Here is a 20125-nt window from a genome sequence, read left to right as displayed (position 1 = left end):
ACAGTTGAAACCAGATATTTACATACTCTTCAGATAAAAACACAAACACTTTTTAATTGTAACATCAAATCAGACTAAATGTTTTTTTAGATTGATAAATATAAAAACATATTTGTTAACTTTAAGAGTAAAGAGAGAAACTGTCTGTATTTCTTAATTGCAAATGGCACCAAATTGTATTCAAAATTGAGCCACACTTATGGAGCTCCACAGTTCTTTTCCTGGTGTTTTGGTTGACATCTCTTGATTTTCACATGTCACAGAAACAGGCTCTGTGTTTTGCCTTATATGCATCCACAGCTGTGCCACCAATTTACTCACATGGACTCTACGAACCTATCAGAAGCTTCTTCAGCTCAGAATGGAATCGTCTGGAGTTTTCTTATTAATTAACAATAAACTTAGTGTATATGTACTCCTAAATTTGATGAAAGTGATAAATATAGACAGCTCTGTCTCTCTTTATTCTGACATTTAACTAATTCAGAAGATATTTCAATATTTATCCAAAACAAAACAAGTTTACTCTAAATTGATGTTGTACAGTATAAAAGTTTTTGTGTTTTCCTAAAGTGTAAATATCTGGTTTAAATTGTGAATATACTGCTGTGTATTGAAGTTCCTCTTGTTTTGCATAGATATACTGAACAACATACAAAGCATAATATATAAAATAACATCTACCTGAGTTTTTTCTTTGAAAGAAGCTCCTTATGTCCATTGTTGTATATCAGTACATTACTGAAACCGATTTATTTAGCCGTGGAGGGAAACAACTGAAAATATGAAATAAACACACATGTAAAGTAAGACTCTCTAAAGAAACAGCGTTGTTGTTGTTCGACTTTTCATTTCGCCATTTGTTGATTCACTTGAAGAGCAAGTAACGTAATATGGGTCAAGTGATCAGTTTGATATCAATCTTTCGTGATACACCGTCATATTTACATTATTTGTACAGTACGAATGATTTGATTTGGTACCTGGTCTAACTTCAGTTCACACACACACACATACAGCTAGTGAGTTCATTTTGTAGGTGAAAGTTTAAGCATGTTTTGCTAGATCTGTCACGGTTCTGGGTCCGTTAGACCCAGTATTTTGAGTTTATGTTTTGGTTTAATTTTGCATTATGGATTGTTTTCTTATTCTCTTGTAGTGCTTGTGTTGGTGGTATGATGATTATGATTATGATTATGATTATTATTATTATTTTCTGTTTATTCGTGTGTTTTGGAATTGTGGTCATGTATTGTTTGAGTTCCATGTGTTATATTCTGCCTCCCAGTCTGCGTCCTTGTTTAGTGGTTTATGGTTTCCTGTTTTGTTTTGAAGGCGTGTGCTTTATGTTAATGTGAGCAGCTTTGTTCCCCCTGTCTCGTTAGCCCTGATCTCTCCCTGCTGTGTCTCCCTCCTGTTGCCGATTCCCTCATTACTGCCCTGTGTATTTAAGCCCTGTGTTTTCCGTGCTCGTTGTCGCGATCTCCCTCATGTTGTGTGTTTCTACCTGTGGCTCCCTATGTGTGTTTTGTTAGATTTTTCTCAGTTTAGGTTTTTGTAGATGTTCTTGGTTCAGCAATAAAGGCTGCCATTTTGAGTTCAGTCCTGTCTCCAGTGAGTTTGCGTTTGGGTCCTATTCCTGCTTGCACACAGCCGAACCATGACAAGATCTGCATTTTATGTCTGTGTGTACGTGACTGTTTGATGAAGAAGCAGGTGCAGGATGTTCCAGAAGCTGTGCTTGAGCTGTGGTCGAGGGACAGCACCCGCGGAGGTTGGCAGCGAGTGTTCTTTTAAACTATGTTAAAAGTCATTGTGGTTTTGATTTGACGTACACATGTATTGAATCACTTGACGTAGAGGGGGCGTACCCTGATGTATAAAACCATTACTGTTTCGTTTTGGGGCAGAGATTGATGCTGTCTGCGTGCAGGTTCATCTCTCCACACGTGTGTATCAATAAATCGCTTGACTTAACCTCCTGAACTGATGTGGTTATTCTCCGCCGTCATCCCTCTCAACTCTGAATACAAGCACTAGCGTGAGCTATAAGCTAACAGCTAGCCTGGTTAATGACGCTAGAGTTCCAAGAACATGCAAACAGCTCGTCTCTACTGCTTTAACTGTTAAACAGAAGCAATACTGCGGCTCAACTCTGCTAAATTACTAATGAAAAACATTGACCAGGCAGCTGTGATTGAACAGCAATGTCCATCCAACTCTTCATGGTTGTTGTAGTCGTGATAATTTTGTGAGGCCACATCGAAAAGCCTCGGATACGAAGCGTAGAGCGGCCACCGGGGCAAAAGAAAAATATGTCACGTTATAACGTGAAAGGTTTATTGTTCTAACAATATACTTTTAATGTTTGTACAATATACCTTTCATGTTTGAAGAATATAATATTACGTTATTACAATATACATAATTATCATGTTTGTACAATGTAAATATTATATTGTACAAACGTGATATTATATTGTTCAAACGTGAAAGGTATATTGTTAGAACAATAAACTTTTTACGTTTGTCAATATAAAATTGCACTTAGTAGTCAGCATAATCTTTTAATAATATAAGTTTACTTATGGTAGAATACTGCATGTAATAATTTGGCTGAATATGGACAGGAAGCATCACAGTCCAGCTTCACTGAAGCCTTAAAGTCTCTGATATGAGATGAGAAATGAAGCAGCCAGAGCTTTTTCATGAGTGGAAATCCACTGTGACTGTGAGCTGCTGCTACAGCCTCCAGATTAGCCAGCAGCTCATCCTGCTCAACATTTTCTCACCAACTTTAATGGAAGTGTGATGTTTTCAGCTGGAGTGATGGTCAGGGTGGCCTCCCTCTCCTCTTCTTCTCCTCTTCCTCTTTCATTCGTAAAGCCACTTCTGCTGCTTTCATTCATTTGGAAGTCCTGTAGCTGAGTTTGGGAGAGACTAACAGCCTCGGCAGCAGAGGGGAGAAAGGCTGTAACACCACCACTTTATTCTACCTGTCACATCATTTTATCAGGAAACAGATATCTGCTTGTTTTACACAGATATGCTCATGTTTTTGCTGTGTTTCCTTGAAGAGCTAAAATGTAAGAAGATCAAATGGTGCTCTTTATTATCATGTTGGTTTTGTTTCCTGTCTCTTGGATGGAGCCCAGCTGTGCGTGGCCCCTGGGCCGGTGGTCAGAGTGTGTGCTGGATAATCCGGCCCAGGATGAGGCCAAACTGACATGGAATCAAATGTCTGTCACACATTTGAGCCGAATTTAAAAACATCCTCCATAAATATTGAGTAATAACTGGAAAAATGAGACTAAAATGCCTTTAAACATCAGCTTATCCTGCTGATCAAAGTCCAACACTGAGTTTGTAAAAACATGTTTGTCAATCATTTTGTTTCGTTTATGAGGAAAATGATTCAATAACTTGCTGCTAATACACAACATTTCATCATATTTCCTCATAAGCCTCTTTTGTCTGACCATTTGATCCCATTTGAATTTGCAATAAAGGATCCACAGAGTTTGGTGACAATAATGACAGTAGATGTTTGTGTGATGGAAGCAAATGAGTGTGTGATGTTCTTTCAGTGTTGCATTTTGTAGACGCTCCCTGAGCACTGGTCTCACAGCCAGCTGCACATAGAGACCAGTGTTGTTAGTCCAGGTCAGAAGATGACTTGTTGGAATGAAAATGAGCTTGTAGTTTGTCTGCTTTAATAATGGGACTGGAAAAAGGGAGTCTCAAACCAAGTATAAGACAAATGAGAATGATTTTGAACTGTGACTCAGATAAAGTTACTCGAGTACAGTCCAAAATTAAAAATATTAACCTGAAAATGAGCATTATGTGTACAATTACATACAAAAATATCATGAACAGCTTTATGATTCTCATTTTGTTGAAGACGAGAAATCCACATCACAGTATAAATGTGACGCATGAAGAAAAGTTTTCCATAATAATTTTACATTAACACCATATGAACTCCGTTATTTTCTGACTTTTGTTCTTGTGGTCGTTGCTCAGTCTGGTTTGGAGTGAAACCTGAATGAGAAAAGTTTCAAAGGTTAGAAGTTACTGAGGAACATCGTGACCTGGATCTATTACTGCCATGTTTTCTCACATTCTTTTAATCTTTAATCCTGCTTTAATCATTGTTTTGTGTTTCAGAAAAGTCCTTGAAAATGTTTCATCATTTCATCCTAAGAGCAGATTTGGATGGTGCAGAAATCTGTCCTCAAGTATGTTGAATTTATTTATGAATCTATGTAAAATCAGTAAATATATTAGTCTGTTTAAATTTTATGAATGAATTAGCATCAGATTTATCTCCCTCAGTGGAAAAATATCTTACAGGTTTCTTCCTGACTTTCTTTTCATTCTTTAACAGGCATTAAAGCTCAGATATGAAAGCAGAACTCCAAATTTCTTTGAAGTGTACATTAAGAATCCAGACAGTGACTTCCAGCTCAGACTTACGCGAAAAAAAAGAACTTCAGTGTTAGAGTGGATTGTTAAATGTTTGTCATTTTTATGCTTGCCAACTCTGATGAAAGGGATTCCACTGTCCTTCCCCCCAGATTCTCGGGGTTCTGGGTAGGGGGCTGTAATGTTTTATTGCAGATACATCCTATCTGGAGGATCTACTTCTTTTGATGTAAGCTTCCTGCGGTTACGACCCTTTGGTCAGCAGGAGGTCTGCCACACACACACACACACACACACACACACACACACACACACTCCTACTTACATATAGAAGCTTCACACATATACATACATACAATGCCTTAGAAGCATGTGGGCGTTGCTTTGCTGTGTTTTGTGTGAACTGTCTCTCAATAAAAGCCAGCGAGAGGAGGCCATCATCGGGTCATTCGTATTGAGCTGAGATACCGACGAGGCCTCCCTTGCAAGTAAATGATCAATCGCTGTTGCCTTGTTTTTCTTTCATGGGAATAAGTCCTGGATACAGCGGGTCTGAGTTTAGACCCAACATTCAGTCAGTTTGGACCCGCACTGTTAGAAAAGGTAAGATTTAAGCACGTCTACAAAACTGTATCATCACTGTACCACTTTCACTTTGAAGATTTATTTTAGCGATCATTATGCAACACAGATGGCAAATGTTCCTGGCATGGTCCTGGGTCATTTGACCCAGCATTTTGTGCTTATTATTATCATCATTATTATTATTATTATTATTATTATCATTATTATTATGATCTTCTGTTCAAGTTCATTCTGATTATGTGTTCGGGTTTAGACTTTTTGGTTCTGTGTTCCCTCTGTTCTCTGTCTGTACCATGTCTCTGAGTCTGTCCAATTCCTGCTTTACTTTGCGCCTCGTCCCTCATACTACTCTGTGTGTTCTGTTTGCCAACTTGCCTGCCTCTTAGTTTTTGCTTTCCCAGTTTAGCTAGTTCTCTGTCATATCAAGAGTATCTCTCCACCCCTCTGGTTGCCCCTTCAGGCTCCCTCTTGGGGTGGGCTGCATGCCTTAACAGGGACGTGAGGGCATGAGCTGTGGGGTGTGGCCGGGCTAGCCGGAGTGTCTTAAAGAAGTGTCCACACGCCACGACCAAGGGCGGGTCATACCCTGCACATATGGAATATGTAACGGAGTGGAGAGAGAACCAAGGTTACAATGTAACCACACATTTTTTGTTCTGTGTGCAATCCCTCAATAAAGGCGTGTGTTTTGAGTTCACTTGGCCTCCGTGAGTCCAGCTCTTGGGTCCACCATTCCTGCCTGCCTTCACACAGTCATGACAGTTCCTGCTGCTGCTTTGAACTCTTCAAACTAAAGAGCCAAACTGATGATTGACTGTGCAGCTCTGACATGGCACCAAATGTCCCTGTTATCAGCTGCTGGATGGACGTTATCAGAGCTTTTAGTCCCACACGGATCACCAGGAGCTCCTCCTCGGTCTGCAAACAGGCTCAGCAGCTCTGATCATTCATTGAGTCAGCACAGAGTGTGGAGACATCTAGTGGTCGTGGAGAGTAGTCCCATCAAAGCTCTGCTGCTGAATGTAGTTACTGTAAGGTCTCTGATAGGGCTGTTCGATATAACGATATGTATCGGATGACGATATAAAACGTCTATCGTTTCATTTTACGCTATCGTTTGTTTCGTGGTGTCGCAAAATAAACTGTTTACAGCAATATTTTTCATTATTTTGATGGTCACTGTAGTGGCTATATTAATTTCCTAAAGTTCTCTCTTTCTCTTATATTTAATATAACCACACTACAGACGGACAAGCGCCTGTTTTTTATGCGTTGTCGTTAGCAACAACGACGGTAACACCATCGCGTGTCCGCTTGTTTATTTTCCACATAAACCTTTCACAATAAAGCTCAAGATCCTGTTGAGACTTTTCAAAATAAACTGAATCACGTGAAAGATGCAGAGTATTTACGGATGAGAAGCAAAAAAGAGCCGTCAGGTGCTAAAAAAATAAACCTTAGACTCAAACGTTAGAACAGGCTTTTCCCCACAGCACGCTGTGTAATAAATACTCACAAAGGAAACGCGGCGGCCGTTACAACCTATGTCTAAAAATGTATCGTTTCATGCATCAGTTAAAACACTCGACTCCAGGTACGCTGACGCCCAGCTGGAAACACTTCACGCAAGTCGAGCTGCCCGACATTCACAGAATTTACAGAAAATGTTACATTTTTGTGATTTATATCGTTATCGGACGATAGATGTCTTAATATCGGGATATGAGATTTTGGTCATATCGCACAGCCCTAGTCTCTGATGGAGCTCTGTGATTGGTGGATTGTCCAAACTAAACTCAGTGATAAAGTTTCCGCCTCATTAATAAAAGGAAGTCAGTGTTTCTGTGAGCCGACGAGCTGAACTCAGACTTTTCACTTATACCACGTCTTATTTCTTTCTTTATTGTATTTATTTATTTGACCTGCAGTGATTTTATTTCTACATGTAGATATTTGATATTCTGTAACTGAAGCTGTGTCCACGTTTGACCTCAAAGTGACACATGGACTCTGTCTGTGTCCTCAGTTTCCCAGCATGCCTCGGCTGTGGAGCTGTATGAGGGAGAGCTGTTTGTCCTGCTGCCCTGTGAGTTTCCCACTTTTGAACTGGACAGCCCCACAGTGGTGTGGAGTCGCTCTGACCTCAGTCCTCCAACCGTCCACCAGCTTCAAGGAGACGAACTGAAAGATCCAAACCAGCGTTACAGCGGCCGAACATCCATGAAGACTGACGCTCTGGAAACTGGAGACCTCAGCCTGAACCTGACCAACCTCCACCTGTCTGACAGCGCCACCTACACCTGCTCCATCAGATCATTTAGACTGAGAGATGTCCTCTGCAGGTCAAAGGTCAACATCAAACCAAAACCCTGCTGTAGGCGATCACAATCACTCAAACTGAACTTTTAATATTGTCACAATAAGCATGCTTGCTTCACCATTTTAAATCTGAGCAGATTCTTTAATTCATTACATTCAGTCAAAGGTCACCTGACAATTTGTGTTTCTCTACAGAACCATTTCCATCCTGGGCCACAGCTCTGCTGGTTCTCCTGGCTCTGCTGGTTCTCCTGGTTCTCCTGGTTCTCCTGGTTCTGCTGGTTCTCCTGGCTCTCCTGGTTCTCCTGGTTCTGCTGGTTCTGCTGGCTCTCCTGGTTCTGCTGGTTCTCCTGGTTCTCCTGGTTCTTGTTCTCGTCGTCTCTGGAGGTCTTGTATTTCATTTCCGGCACTATTTTAAGTCAGGTGAGTGTCTCCTACTGCACTACCCATAATGCCGATGGTTAGCAGGTAGGGGTGGGTTTTGATTAGTGATTAAATCGTTTCTAGCTTGGATAACGTCATATTGATTCATTAAAATCCTGAATCGATGTTTAAATATAAATGTATTTGAGCTGAAACGCCTGAATCTCAGGTTGAAGCTCCCACAGTTTCAACAACCATCAAACAGCTAAAACAGTAACTGAGAGCAGGAACACGGATTCTGCACAAAGACGCATCAGGATCAGTTTCATCTAAAAATCTCTGTTTTCTGCATTATTGGCTTGTTGTTACCCACCAGTCTACCGTTGTTGACAGTGCTGTCGGCCGCTGGGTTTGTTGTTGTTTTTGACTTAGTCTCATTTCTGCTGCTCAAAACTGAACAAACTTTGTAAAATGATGCAAAATTGCAAAACTCTCAGCTGTGTCTGTAATCAAACCTCTGTAACTTTGCTTCACTTCATCAGGTCATGTTCACATGTGTTTTTGTTCTACTGCAGAATATTTTTAAGGTCATCTGCTATAAAAAGCCAGGCAGGAAAATCTGCTTCATGTTCTTCTGTTTTATCCTCAGTGACTTTGACACAAAGGCCTCTGCTGTGATGCTCACACCTCTGATGAAGTCTCACAGTGTCAGCTTTCTTTTATAGATATAAAAATATGGAAATGAATGATAATATTTCTGACTGTCTGAGGCAAACTGATTCAAAGTGAATGATTGTAGAAATGAGTGAGGAGCCCTGTTAGCAGGTGTCCTCTGGTGGCTCCTTGACTGTCACACAATCATGTGCTGACAGGAAATGTTGCAGCAGCTTCAGTAAATGTTCCTCCCTGAGTTGTGCTCAGTCATGTGGTGGAGAGCTTCAGATGTTCAGAGCAGGAGAGCTCCAACAAGACCAGGACTGTTCCACCATCTGCTGACATCACAATATAACTGCTTACTGTTAGTAGTGCAGTGTCAGTGGATGCATTTGACCAAAACCAGAGTGGAAACGGTCACAGATGTGGTGTTTCTTCAAGCAGGCTGTGAGGTGGGCAGCAAGCGGCTTCTCAACAAGCTTTGACCTGAAAGAGAAACTGATCTATAATGTTGATGTCATGTTGGATCTAAGCTGGGTTTGCTGAGCTTTGCTTCCACAACGGCATGTTTGAAAAAGCTGGAACACTCCAGTCTGAAGAAAAGCGTTAAAAAGGTTTACAAGGCAAAAAGCTTTGTGGGAGAATCTCTGAGGGAGCTGAAGACGGCTGATTCTCATCAAATGTCACAGGTGTAAAGTAGAGCAGCAGTGAGCTGCACAACAAGAACGCTCTGGGGGTTTGTCATTGATTTCTGTGATCTACAGAAAATCAGACTTTTGTTGCTGTCTGCTTTAGAGCCACATTTATAGGTGAGGCAGCTCGAGACGCAACAGCTGATTGTGTCAAACAAAACTTTGAATTTCTCCCATTTTCTGATCTGAGTTTTGTTTCTGAAGTTTCAAATAGACTCATTTATCCAATGGCACGTCCTCAAGTGAAGGTCAACAAAGACGCAGTTGTGGTCACTCAAAGCTACATCCTCCGCAGACACGTTGCTGATGCTGAGGCCCAAAGAAAGGAAGCGTGTGAGACATGGCCGACTGTGGAGGCTCAGTCTGTCTGTTCTTCTTCATCCAACATGTCTGCAGCACTTTACAGGACGCTGCAGACTAGTTACCAAAGAACGAGTCAGGAACACATCAGGAACAAACTCAGACACACAAGTTTTACAGAGACCCAACGAAGATGAAGAGAAAGTTGCTGTAACCTGGAGACCTCAGTCTGACCCTGAAATACCCACAGATGGAGACACAAACACCTCCACCTGCACCGTCTGCAGCAGGGAGGGAAACATCCTGCTGAAGAAACAAGTGCTGCTCACTGTCAGGGCTCAGTGCTGTAGATGCAGGTCAGAGGTCAGAGGTCATGGTGGGACCAGGATCAGTTTACTCCATTTAATCCATTCAGCCTGTGGGCTGTGAGCAGTAAGAGTGAAGAGGAGGAGATGGCAGTGAGACCTGCTTTGATGGAGGCACACAGACAGGAGGAGCTGCAGGTGCAGAGCTGAAGATGCTGAGAGTTTGGTTGGAGGTGAGCAGGATGGACAGGATTAGAAAGAAGAAGATCAGAGGGATCGCTCAGGTCCAGCAGAGCTGCAGTCAGACTGTGTGCTGGATGCTCCACTCCAGAAACTGACTCAGTGTGTGTGTCAAGTTCACACAGTGCAGAAACAAACAGCCTTCACTTTACAACATGATCACAGGTTTATTGATCCATCAGAGCAGCTGGAAGGAAGAGACGAGCTCCTGAACATTTCCTGCTGCACAAACAAAGTGATTCATTATTAGTTTGATTAGATCTTTAATGTCACAGCTGTCTGAAACATGCTGATGTCACACAGTTTGATCAGACTGTGCATTGGTGCATAGTGTAGGTTTTATCTGCATGATTTTATTGTCATATTTATGTTTGTTTATTTAAATATCAGGTTTTATCCTGATATTGTGTGTTTTAGTCTTGTTGCACAATATTCTTTTAATCCACTGTGGACTAAGCGCACAATAGTAGCACCTGTGGAGGTGGGGGCGTTCCCCGAGGCAGCCTATCAGCTGCCAGGCTGACCTGTTAAAGGGGATGGTGAGGTAGAGATGGGAAGGCGACGCACGCCAATTAGGGGCTCTGTTGGCTCTTAGGTGACGGTTTCCTCGTGGCTGCGTGCAGCAGGGCTAGGGGAGGATCTGTGCTGACGGACGTGGGTTACTGACCTGGTAGCCTGGCTGCCCCTGGGTGGGTCCGGGATGGGCGTGAGGTTCTGGGGGCACTCCGTCTCTGGGCCTCGGGGCCCTGGCCAAGCCTCAGGGCTTGGGTCCTGGTTGGTGTGTTGCCGGGGTTGTGGGCGGGTGGGTGTATGGGGGCCCAGTCCTGGCGCTGGGTGCCGCCTGTGCATCGAACCACCTGGGGGCTCTTCAACTGGTGGGGAGGTTGCCAAATCCTGCAGGAGATTTCCTCTCTTCAGGAACTCTCTCTGCAGGAGGGGAGATACAGGAGAGGTGGAGGAAGATCTCAGCCTGGGCGTCTATTGTCTTGTGTAGTCTGGAAGATGAGTGGATGATGGGGTGGGTGCAGTTTTCTCTGTGGTGGGGTCAGGTGGACTGTCCCGGGCTCTGTGGGGTCGGGCGGCGTTGCTGCACTGGGCCCCGGTCCGGATGGGCCTGGGCCCCCCTTTCCTGGCGGGTTGCAGAGTATGGGGTGCCTACTGGGGTCAACGGGGAGCTGACCCCAGGGAGGGGTCACTGCCCTCCCTTCCTTCCCTCCCCATCTCCAGCTGCCTCCTCTTCCCGCTCCACCACAATCACCCACACATGCAGGGCCTTGGGGTAGGGGTGTGTCACCAGGGTGCAGAGGAGACATCCCCCCTCTGTCCCCTTCTGGCTGCCTCTGCCTCAATTTTATCCCACAACTTAGACATTCACATTACTCACACTCTCATTACACATACATATAGGATCTTGGGGTGGGCACGCTACACGGATTCCAAATTACCATCAGGGTGTACACCTCACCCCTGGCGTCGTTGCCCACCTCTCAATTTTAAATACACGTAGACATTGAGGGCTAGCAGGAGGGGCTATACGCTTACCTGCTGCTCTGGCAGGTAGCTCCATGCCCTCCTGGGTTTTAAATGCACCTTAGAACACACATACATCAACAGTACATATGAGCGGGTGGAGGGAGGTTTGAGTCTTCCCACACCCCCGTTCTCTGCGGCCTGCTGGAGCGGGGAGCTAGGAGGAGGAGTTGGCCGTCCGACTGGGGTCTGGAATGGGGCCTCCTGCTGCTGCGGAGTCGGGGCAGTCTGCTTCTCCCCACCGCAGGGAAAAGGGTAACACCACCTGGGTCTGGGCGCAGTTTCCCCCTCCAGGGCAAGGGTACCTAGACCCGGGGCTTAGAGTACGCTTGGGGAGTGTGATTGTGTGTACAGCGTCTCTCTATGTCTGTCTCCACGTTGGGTGAGTGTTGAGTAATTGTATATGAGAGCATGAGGGTGGGAATAGATGTTTGTATCTGTGTGTGCCTGTTTGTCTGTGTCTATATGTCAGGTTGGGTATCAGACCCCACCTCTCTGGGGACATCTCAGGCCCTCCAAGGTTTGGAGGCCTATCTCCCCCCACACACACAAACTACACCCTTTTTGGCTCCTACCTCAAAGCACACTGTGCGCTGTCGTTCTCACGTGCTGCACAATAATGTTTAATATTTAGTATTTACTGTCATATTCCCATATATCATTGTGATCTTGTTTATTACTCTCGTTTTCTTCTGCTTGCTTTCTTTTTTCTTTCTCAACAGGTGATCCAGGTGATCGATATATGTATTTTTTGTCTGCTTATTCTGTTGGTTTTGGTTTTTTGCCCTTTTTCCCCGTCCCTCTTCTCAGGTTTTTTTTTTTTGTTTGTTTTGTTTTTTGTTTTTTTTTTCCTTTCCCTCTTTCTTTCTCCTCTTTCTTTCCACCAGTCAAGTCTGTCCCGTATTCAGCAAGTGAAAATAAAATAAACAATAAAAGGTGAATCAAATGGACCATTACGGCAAGGCTGGGATGGTCCATTTGGTAAAGTAAATCCGTTGGGCATCTTTCTTCGCCTTTAGACAATAATTCTGATGGCAAAAGAACCAAACGGGACAGGTTAAAAAGAAAAAAAAAAAAAAAAAGGAAGGCGACGCACGAAAGGCGAGCAGGAGGAAAGAAACGCGCTCAGCCAGCATAGTGGGAGGCGATGCAATCCACAGCAGGGCAGGGGTGTCCCTCTGCCTGCATCTGGCGGTGCTACGACGGAGGCCGTGTTCAGGTGTGGAGTGGGGCGGGACTGTGACGCGCTGTCAGGAGGAGACAGGTCTGCGACAGGAGCCCCGCCCCCTTGTTCTTCTGGCCGGCGTGGTTTCCATCCCAGAAGAGAAATTCCTCTCCTGTTTCAGATAAGGAACATCTGCCCGTGTGTGGCTGGACTGTGGGATTATGGGAATTTTAGCACATGGAAACATTTGTTTAGCCTTTGTGTTGACAGTGTAGAGTTATTTCTGCCCGCAGGGTTTTTAGCGTGTTGAGACTCTTTTTATTGTATAGGGGGGTTTAACCTGTAACTCTGGTTGTGTCTGTTTCCATGGAAATACAGGTGAGTTTCCCACCCAGAAACAGAGCGTGAACATCACCTCTGTCTGCGCTGTGTTGGTCACAAGCTTTGTTCTGGGCTTTTAAGTGGAGGGTGGAGCTTGTGAGTGATGGAAGCTGAGAGCTGTGTTAGCACATGCTCAGTGTGACAGTATGTTGCTGCCACTTTATTAGGTACAGCTTGCTAACACAGGCTCAGACCTGCTTTGCCTTCAGAGCTGCTAAAAATCTTCATGGCTCAGATTCAGCGAGGTGCTGGAAACATCCCTCAGAGTCATGTGATCAGTGACGTCTGCTTCAGCACTGATAGAAAAGTGCATCCACATAAACAGGATATATAATAATAACAATCAAATGCTGATCAAATGTTAGTCTCTTAGTGTTGGTCAAGTTACTTGAAAAAAGTAATCAGTAACTATTTACTGATTACTTCCCCCAAAAAGTAATCCCATTACTTTACTGATTACTTATTTTCAAAAGTAATTAATTACCTAGTTACTTAGTTACTTTTTAAAAACACGATTTACAACCTGAATAGGTAATAAAGCGATAGATCTTTCAGCCCAATTCTACTTTTTCTGCTTAATCCATCATACAAAATGTAATCAAATGGAAAAGTCTTTTTTTTAAATTTGGTTTTATCAGTTTTAATCTTTTAACTTTATGCATCAAGCAAAAATTAAATTATATGCAACATTCTCTGACTGGAAGAAATTTGTTTAACATTTAAACCTATTTTCTGCACATTCCAGCACATAAAATAAAATATTTTTTTGTGTTTACACTCTCAAATAAATGCAAGTGAAACACAGCACAAAATAAATAAAATCAAAGACTCAGCGGTCCTGTTGCTCTACACTCTTAGAAGAGATGTGTTAAAATTGACACATGATGTGTTAAATTTTAACACATGTGCTGCATCAGCTCAGGGACAACACATGATGTGTCAGTTTTAACACAATTAATGTGTCTGCTCCTTTAACACATCTTCTGTGTTAAAAAACGTAAACACAAGGATGTGTTATTTTGACACAAAAATGTGTTAAAATGTGTACATTTCAATTTTTGAAAAAAAGGAGAAAAAAGATGGGTATATATTATACATTTATTGAATTCCATTTTTTATTTAGCATATTATAAATCATTACAAACTGAATAAACAACAGCTGTCAGAATCTTTTCAATTAAAATGTTTTAAATTCAATTTTAGCCAAAGCTATATCACAATTTTTACTTGACAAAATCAAACAAAATTCATATCTGACTAACTTTCTATCTCTCTAGATCATTAAAATGTCAAAAAAATTGAAAAAAGGGCAAAATATCATATATCTATATAAATATATATCTATATCTCTCATATATACATATACATATATATATATACATATACACATATATATATATATATATACACACACACACACACACACATATATATATATATATACATATATATATATATACATATACACACACATACATATGTTCTGATATAATCATGTCCAGACAATACATGAATTAAAATTTTTTAAAGGTAACAATTGTCATCTTCAACAAATTGTCAACATTCAACAAATGTGCGGTTGCATGCAAGCAGAAAAACATACATTTTGGCGAATATAGCATCCAGGTTATACAATTATGTACCTTGGGTTTAAATACAGCTTATTAGCATCAAAGCTTGTCACTATACTTAAAGGCAGAAAATCAAACATTTCAGCCAATCAGTTCATATTGTCTGACCTTTCCACTGCATAGGCATAAAATGGTCAGAGTCCCGATAAGCAGTGTATTTGACAAAGATGCCAAATGAGGTTTCTCACCTTTGTGAACAGAGACTCTCTACATTTTGGACAGGTGAGCATTTTACTTGCATGCTTTAATCTGTGCAATCAGCTCCAGTACTTTGGTTTTCCTTTGGGTGGACAGCGGCAGGTCATAGACAAACTCAAAGAAGGTGAAGACAAGCAGTGCTGGATAGGACAAGTTACATACCCAGTACAGTTTGAAAAGCTTATCCACAACACACGTCTGGGCTTCATTCAGAGGAATGGTTACTTTGTCATTCTTAGCAACAATGATGTACTGCCTGGTTGCACTCTTTAGATCACCGATGCATATCAGCTGGGGTTGGTGTGTTGTGGATGATGCTTCAGGATCACTGCAAAACGATGCAATACTTGTTCCAGGCTTGAAGATGGGGAAGATAAAGATAGATTTTTAGAGAAGTATTCAGTGAGGTGTCGACAAATGCCTTCCTCAGGTAAATACCATGTGAACTTTACTGAATACATACCAGTGCAAAATCAACCAGGTGCGTTATAGCTGATTTAAGGCTGCAACGACTGGCACCAACTGGTGGAAGCAGGTGTGTTAACACGCGTGGGGGGGGGTAGTGAGCTTCGGAATGATACTGGCTTCCCATTTTCGTAAAAAGAGATCCGCCTTTCCTCCTGTAAGCTTGCTAAACTCCAAGTCCACCTTATGGAGAGAAAAAACAGTGTTTAAGTTTAAAATAAAGCATTAAATACATGAAATCAAAAGTACATTCTGCCCATTTGGTAGCTGTATGGCTAAAATCAAACTTTACAGTATCACATTTCTGTTACCCACTTCCACATCAAGCTTACCTACACATTGAAACATAACAATTGGAGTGGTATTTGAATACAAGTCCATTATTCCTTAATTTTAGCTATGAATTGGGTCCCATCAGACCCTTAGAAAAAAATTAGGACTTTTTAGCTGATGTTCTAGCAGCTAATTTCTTATTTTGTCTGTCTGCGGTTTGTCCTGTAGAGCTTTTTCTGCTGAAAATAGTGCTGCTGAAAGCAGAGTTTCATACAGATTTAGGTGATTTTTTGTAGGTTTTTCACTTCCATGAGCAGTACTTCTACATTGTCATTTGATGTCCCTACTATTATAGTCATTTGGTGGTACGAGTAAGATTTTGGATCATGTGAAAAGTAATGCTCATTGTAATAAAAGCCCAGTGAATAATGATCCAACTCTGAAATTATAAAACTTTCAAAATATTCACTAGGAGCTCATAAACATACCTCCAAATGTATCCACTCCTGTTACATACTTTGTATGCAAAACACAACTGAGTGAAGAAGGAGTACATAAACAATTACCAGGAAACCAAGCAACTTACCAGACTTGGCATGTCCAAAAACCGTGGGTACTCTCTGAATATTTCAGCGGCAGTGGGGGAGTCCTTGCTAATCCAGGCTCTGCGACTGGTTTATGTTTCCTCCATGCCTGACATGATAGTTGGAAGGTTCTCAGCTGAGGGCCGCAATCTTTTGATCAGAGTAACCCACTCATCTGTGCTGCTGGTATTCCCATCCTCTTGCCTGAGCTTCTTGTCTTCACCACAGTCATCTGTCACTTTTCGCTACTTATAACGTCTCTGCCCTGGTCGAGATTCCGTCTAAGGTTGCGCAGTTTAGGAATCCATAATGGGAGACTGGATCATAATAATGCTCCTGAGGAAGAAAGGACACAGGTATATGGGTAACAGCTGAGCAATTTTAACTGAGAAAAAAAAGCTCTAATAAATAATGAGATAAAGGTTAAAAGATACATAGTAAGTGGGAACAAGTGCAATTTACAGTATGTAGTGGAATTTACATTATTAAAATGCTAAATTTACTTTACAAAAATTTACTTCTCATCTATAAAAGTGGTTACAAGGACTTTGACAGATTCTAAGTTGTCATATGCGTGCTGAAAAAAAAGAAACACATGGCTGAATAAGTAAGATAATTTGCATGGTCAAGTTGCTGTTGTTTTTTTTAAATAACACTGACTATTACTTCCTCAGAAGTTCTGCATAAAAAGAAACTATATCAGAGCATGTTTCCAGCAATAACCCTTAAAAGGAATGCGCACATACTTTAGTTAATCATACTAGATGCAAAAACTGCTTTAACTGCTTAAAAAATAATTATCTCTGTCAATATGAGGTATATTTCATGTTAAAGTTACTCAGTCTTTATTCCTATTCTGTGCTAGCAAACAAATGGTCTCGGTGATAACTACATTTGCTATATTCAGAGCTAACAACAATATTGTCATTTTACACAACACTGCTACGGTTAGGCGCTGACTCTGGCATTGCTCATAGACACCAGAATGCCGGTCGGAGCCGCTAGCTCAACTACAACTCTGGTCCTAAGAGCAATTTCTGAATACTCTAATACATAAATAAAGTAAATAGATAAATACATGAATAAAGTAATACATAAAATACTACCAAAACACATTTACTCTAATGAAGTATGGCACTAAAGCCAAGAACTAATACTAAAATTAAGAGTTGGATATGTTAGCAAGACTGTTACATTAAGGTTAGCTAGGTATAGTTAAGCAGTAATTAACTTAAACTCAAAACTCCTACATAACTCCTATATTTTATATAAATTCAAAGTTTCGCATTCTTCCAGAAACCCGACATATTTTCAGTACATTAAGATAAACTGGTAAATTATACTTACTGTAAGGTCTGACAACATACTAGGCGACGTAACCTCCATCTTTGTCTCCTTTGTCTCAGTGGGCGAAAAGATAGCGCCCCCTTCCCGCCGCTGGTATGTCATGTTGCTGGGCAGAATTTGTTTCAATTTTCAGCATGTGTGTTCTTACTCATTTCATTTTCTACTTTTGCTTCAATTGTATTGCCCTCGTTCACATGTTACGGTCAAAATTAAGCCTGTTCTGTGTGGATACTTATGCTTATTATAGTATAGCCATGGCCATTAATTGGTATGCCATACACACTGAGAAATAAAAATTAATCCTCTTTCAGAATTTTAGTACACCATACACACCTTGGTCCACATTACATTATAAAATGTTTTATTTGTTGAAAGTAATAAGAAAAGGATTATGGAAAACAAACAATAACTAAACATTTTATTTATTCAGTTAATATACTTATAATACATTGTTCATCTACAATTTATTTCACTAAACACAGGGCTAGCATCAAATTACTGCGCTGCTAATTTTAGGTCCTGTTGTTAGATTCTGAAAATAACACACAAAATGTGTTAAACTGTGCAACACATCAAGTGTGTTAAGCTTTTTACACATTTTTTCAATGTTTACACAATTTCTTACACATGTTATGTTAAAATTCACACAAAATGTGTTAATAGTGTAACAACACATTTTTTGTGTCATTTTTTAACACATCCTTTCTAAGAGTGTATTTTCACCTGGGATGGCGGATGTTTACCCTGGTGCAGGTGTAGCGCAACGGTTAGTGGAAGAATCCGCGAGTTTCTCTGTGAATTTCTCATTCCGTGTCAGCATAGTCGGTGCTTGCTCGGAAGTTTAGGGGTTTTTTTCGCTGTAAAAATAAGTTTTCTTCCCACGCAGTGAACAGTGGACGCTAATATTTTTGTCACTTTTTACGGAATCAGAGTCAAAGTAAGGTCAGTACTTCCACACCTTAAATGCTGCACGCTCATACTCTCTCCACACTCCATATATTATTGAGTATATATATTATATATATTATTATTATATTATGTTGATCTGCGCACAGCTTTTGCCACGAACGTCACACTCGCTTACGTCATTGTCATGAGACACACGCGGTTTTAGTAACGCAGTAACGCAGCGTGCTTACGGGAAAGTAATAGTAATGTAATTACTGTTTTTGCAAAGGAATCCCTTACTTTACTCATTACTTGAAAAAAGTAATCGGATTACAGTAACGCATTACTGCCTATCTCTGGCTATCAGTGAGCCTAACGACAGCCGTTAGCATCATTTCAGTGTTTCATCATTTAAAAACACTTCCTGTCACTGTGGTGGTTACAGTGACATCATGCAGTTTGTGTTTTGACCTCCAGAGGGCGACAAATCAGCACAGACAGAGAGCTCCATTCAAACTTTGCTGCCATCAGTAATAATTCTTCAAATATAATCATCAGTGTTTGAGCAGTTATGATATCAGGGACAATCTAGACACGTGTGACAATACTGAACATGTCACATGACACACCTTAAACATCATGTGATCCACTCTCAGTCTGCACTTTCATTCATGACTTCAACAGGTTGAAATGAGCTTTGAACAAACATTCCGTGAAATAAATCTTTCATCACAGGATTCATGTGAGCAGCAGATGAACTTTGTACCAACAACATGTTCAATAACAGAGTCTGAATGAAGCTCAGGTGTTGATGCTGCTCCCTGATTGGACGGTTGGTTTCAGCTCTGCTCTCAGTCTTTACTGCACAGGTGAAGGTAGAAAGTGTGACTGGATCTATAGACTGGAAACAGAGAAACATGCTGAACATTTGAAGCTTTGCAGCAGAAATGTTCATGTTACAAATACAGCAGAGCTGATCTGGGATCAGTGTGTTCACACCTGCAGCTACAACAAGGTTTCATGTCTCCACACGTCAGCATGTGAACTTTACTCTGACTCAGTCTGAGCAGTCAGACGGCATATTTTTAAAGTTAACACATCAACACACAAAGAGCTGAGCCCCTCCCACCTGTGCTGAGCTTCAGGTGGAGTCCCGCCTCCTTCCAGGAAGCAGCTCACCTGTGTGTCCGTGTTTAGTGTCCAGGTGTGGAGTGGAGCTTGGTGTTGGTGATGAAACTGTAAGTTTGCTTTGTTTCCCCCTTTAACAGTTTGTCTTTAGGAACTTTACTGTTTGTTCAGCTCATGTTTGATTTCTTCACACAACAAACTGTGTGTGTTTGTATTTCCGGTCTCTCCATTAAAGTCAGTGTGTAATGTTTCCTGGCTAACATCAGCTGTGTGCAGCTTAGTTCAGCACAAATCTGCCGCTCCATAGTTCACGGTAACGGACTCACAGCTGGACCAACGAGGCCGAGTGTGTCCTCACTCTGAGCTACGTTTGTGTTCGTGTACTTGTAGTTTGTACTTTGTGAGTTCACTCAGAGTCCACAGAGGACGCAGCGTACGTGATGATGTCACAGCTCTTTACCTCCTTTACTGTCACTGTGATTAATATTTATACACGAGACACCTGCAGAGCTCTGACGCTAAGCTAGTAAGACAGCATGCTAAGAGCTCTTAAAAAAGTTAAAATCTACATGAGCACTGTGTGAATGAGAGCAGCAGCAGCAGCACAGAGTTAGTTGATGGTCAGATGGTTACACAGAGAGCAGCAGAC

At 41.4% G+C, this 20125-nt stretch overlaps 1 long non-coding RNA gene across 1 annotated transcript; it reads right to left on the bottom strand.

The window, feature by feature from the left end:
• Positions 1-14738: 14738 nt before the first annotated feature.
• On the bottom strand, positions 14739-16372 carry LOC120437874. Its single transcript, XR_005611461.1, has 3 exons — positions 16116-16372; positions 15255-15439; positions 14739-15148 (listed from the first exon to the last, which is right to left on the bottom strand). It is a non-coding gene; the product is annotated as an uncharacterized LOC120437874 (long non-coding RNA).
• Positions 16373-20125: the final 3753 nt, after the last annotated feature.

The sequence above is a fragment of the Oreochromis aureus genome, linkage group 3 (genome assembly GCF_013358895.1).
Source record: "Oreochromis aureus strain Israel breed Guangdong linkage group 3, ZZ_aureus, whole genome shotgun sequence".
NCBI classification, from domain to species: domain Eukaryota; kingdom Metazoa; phylum Chordata; class Actinopteri; order Cichliformes; family Cichlidae; genus Oreochromis; species Oreochromis aureus.
This window is presented reverse-complemented; position numbering and strand designations above follow the sequence as displayed.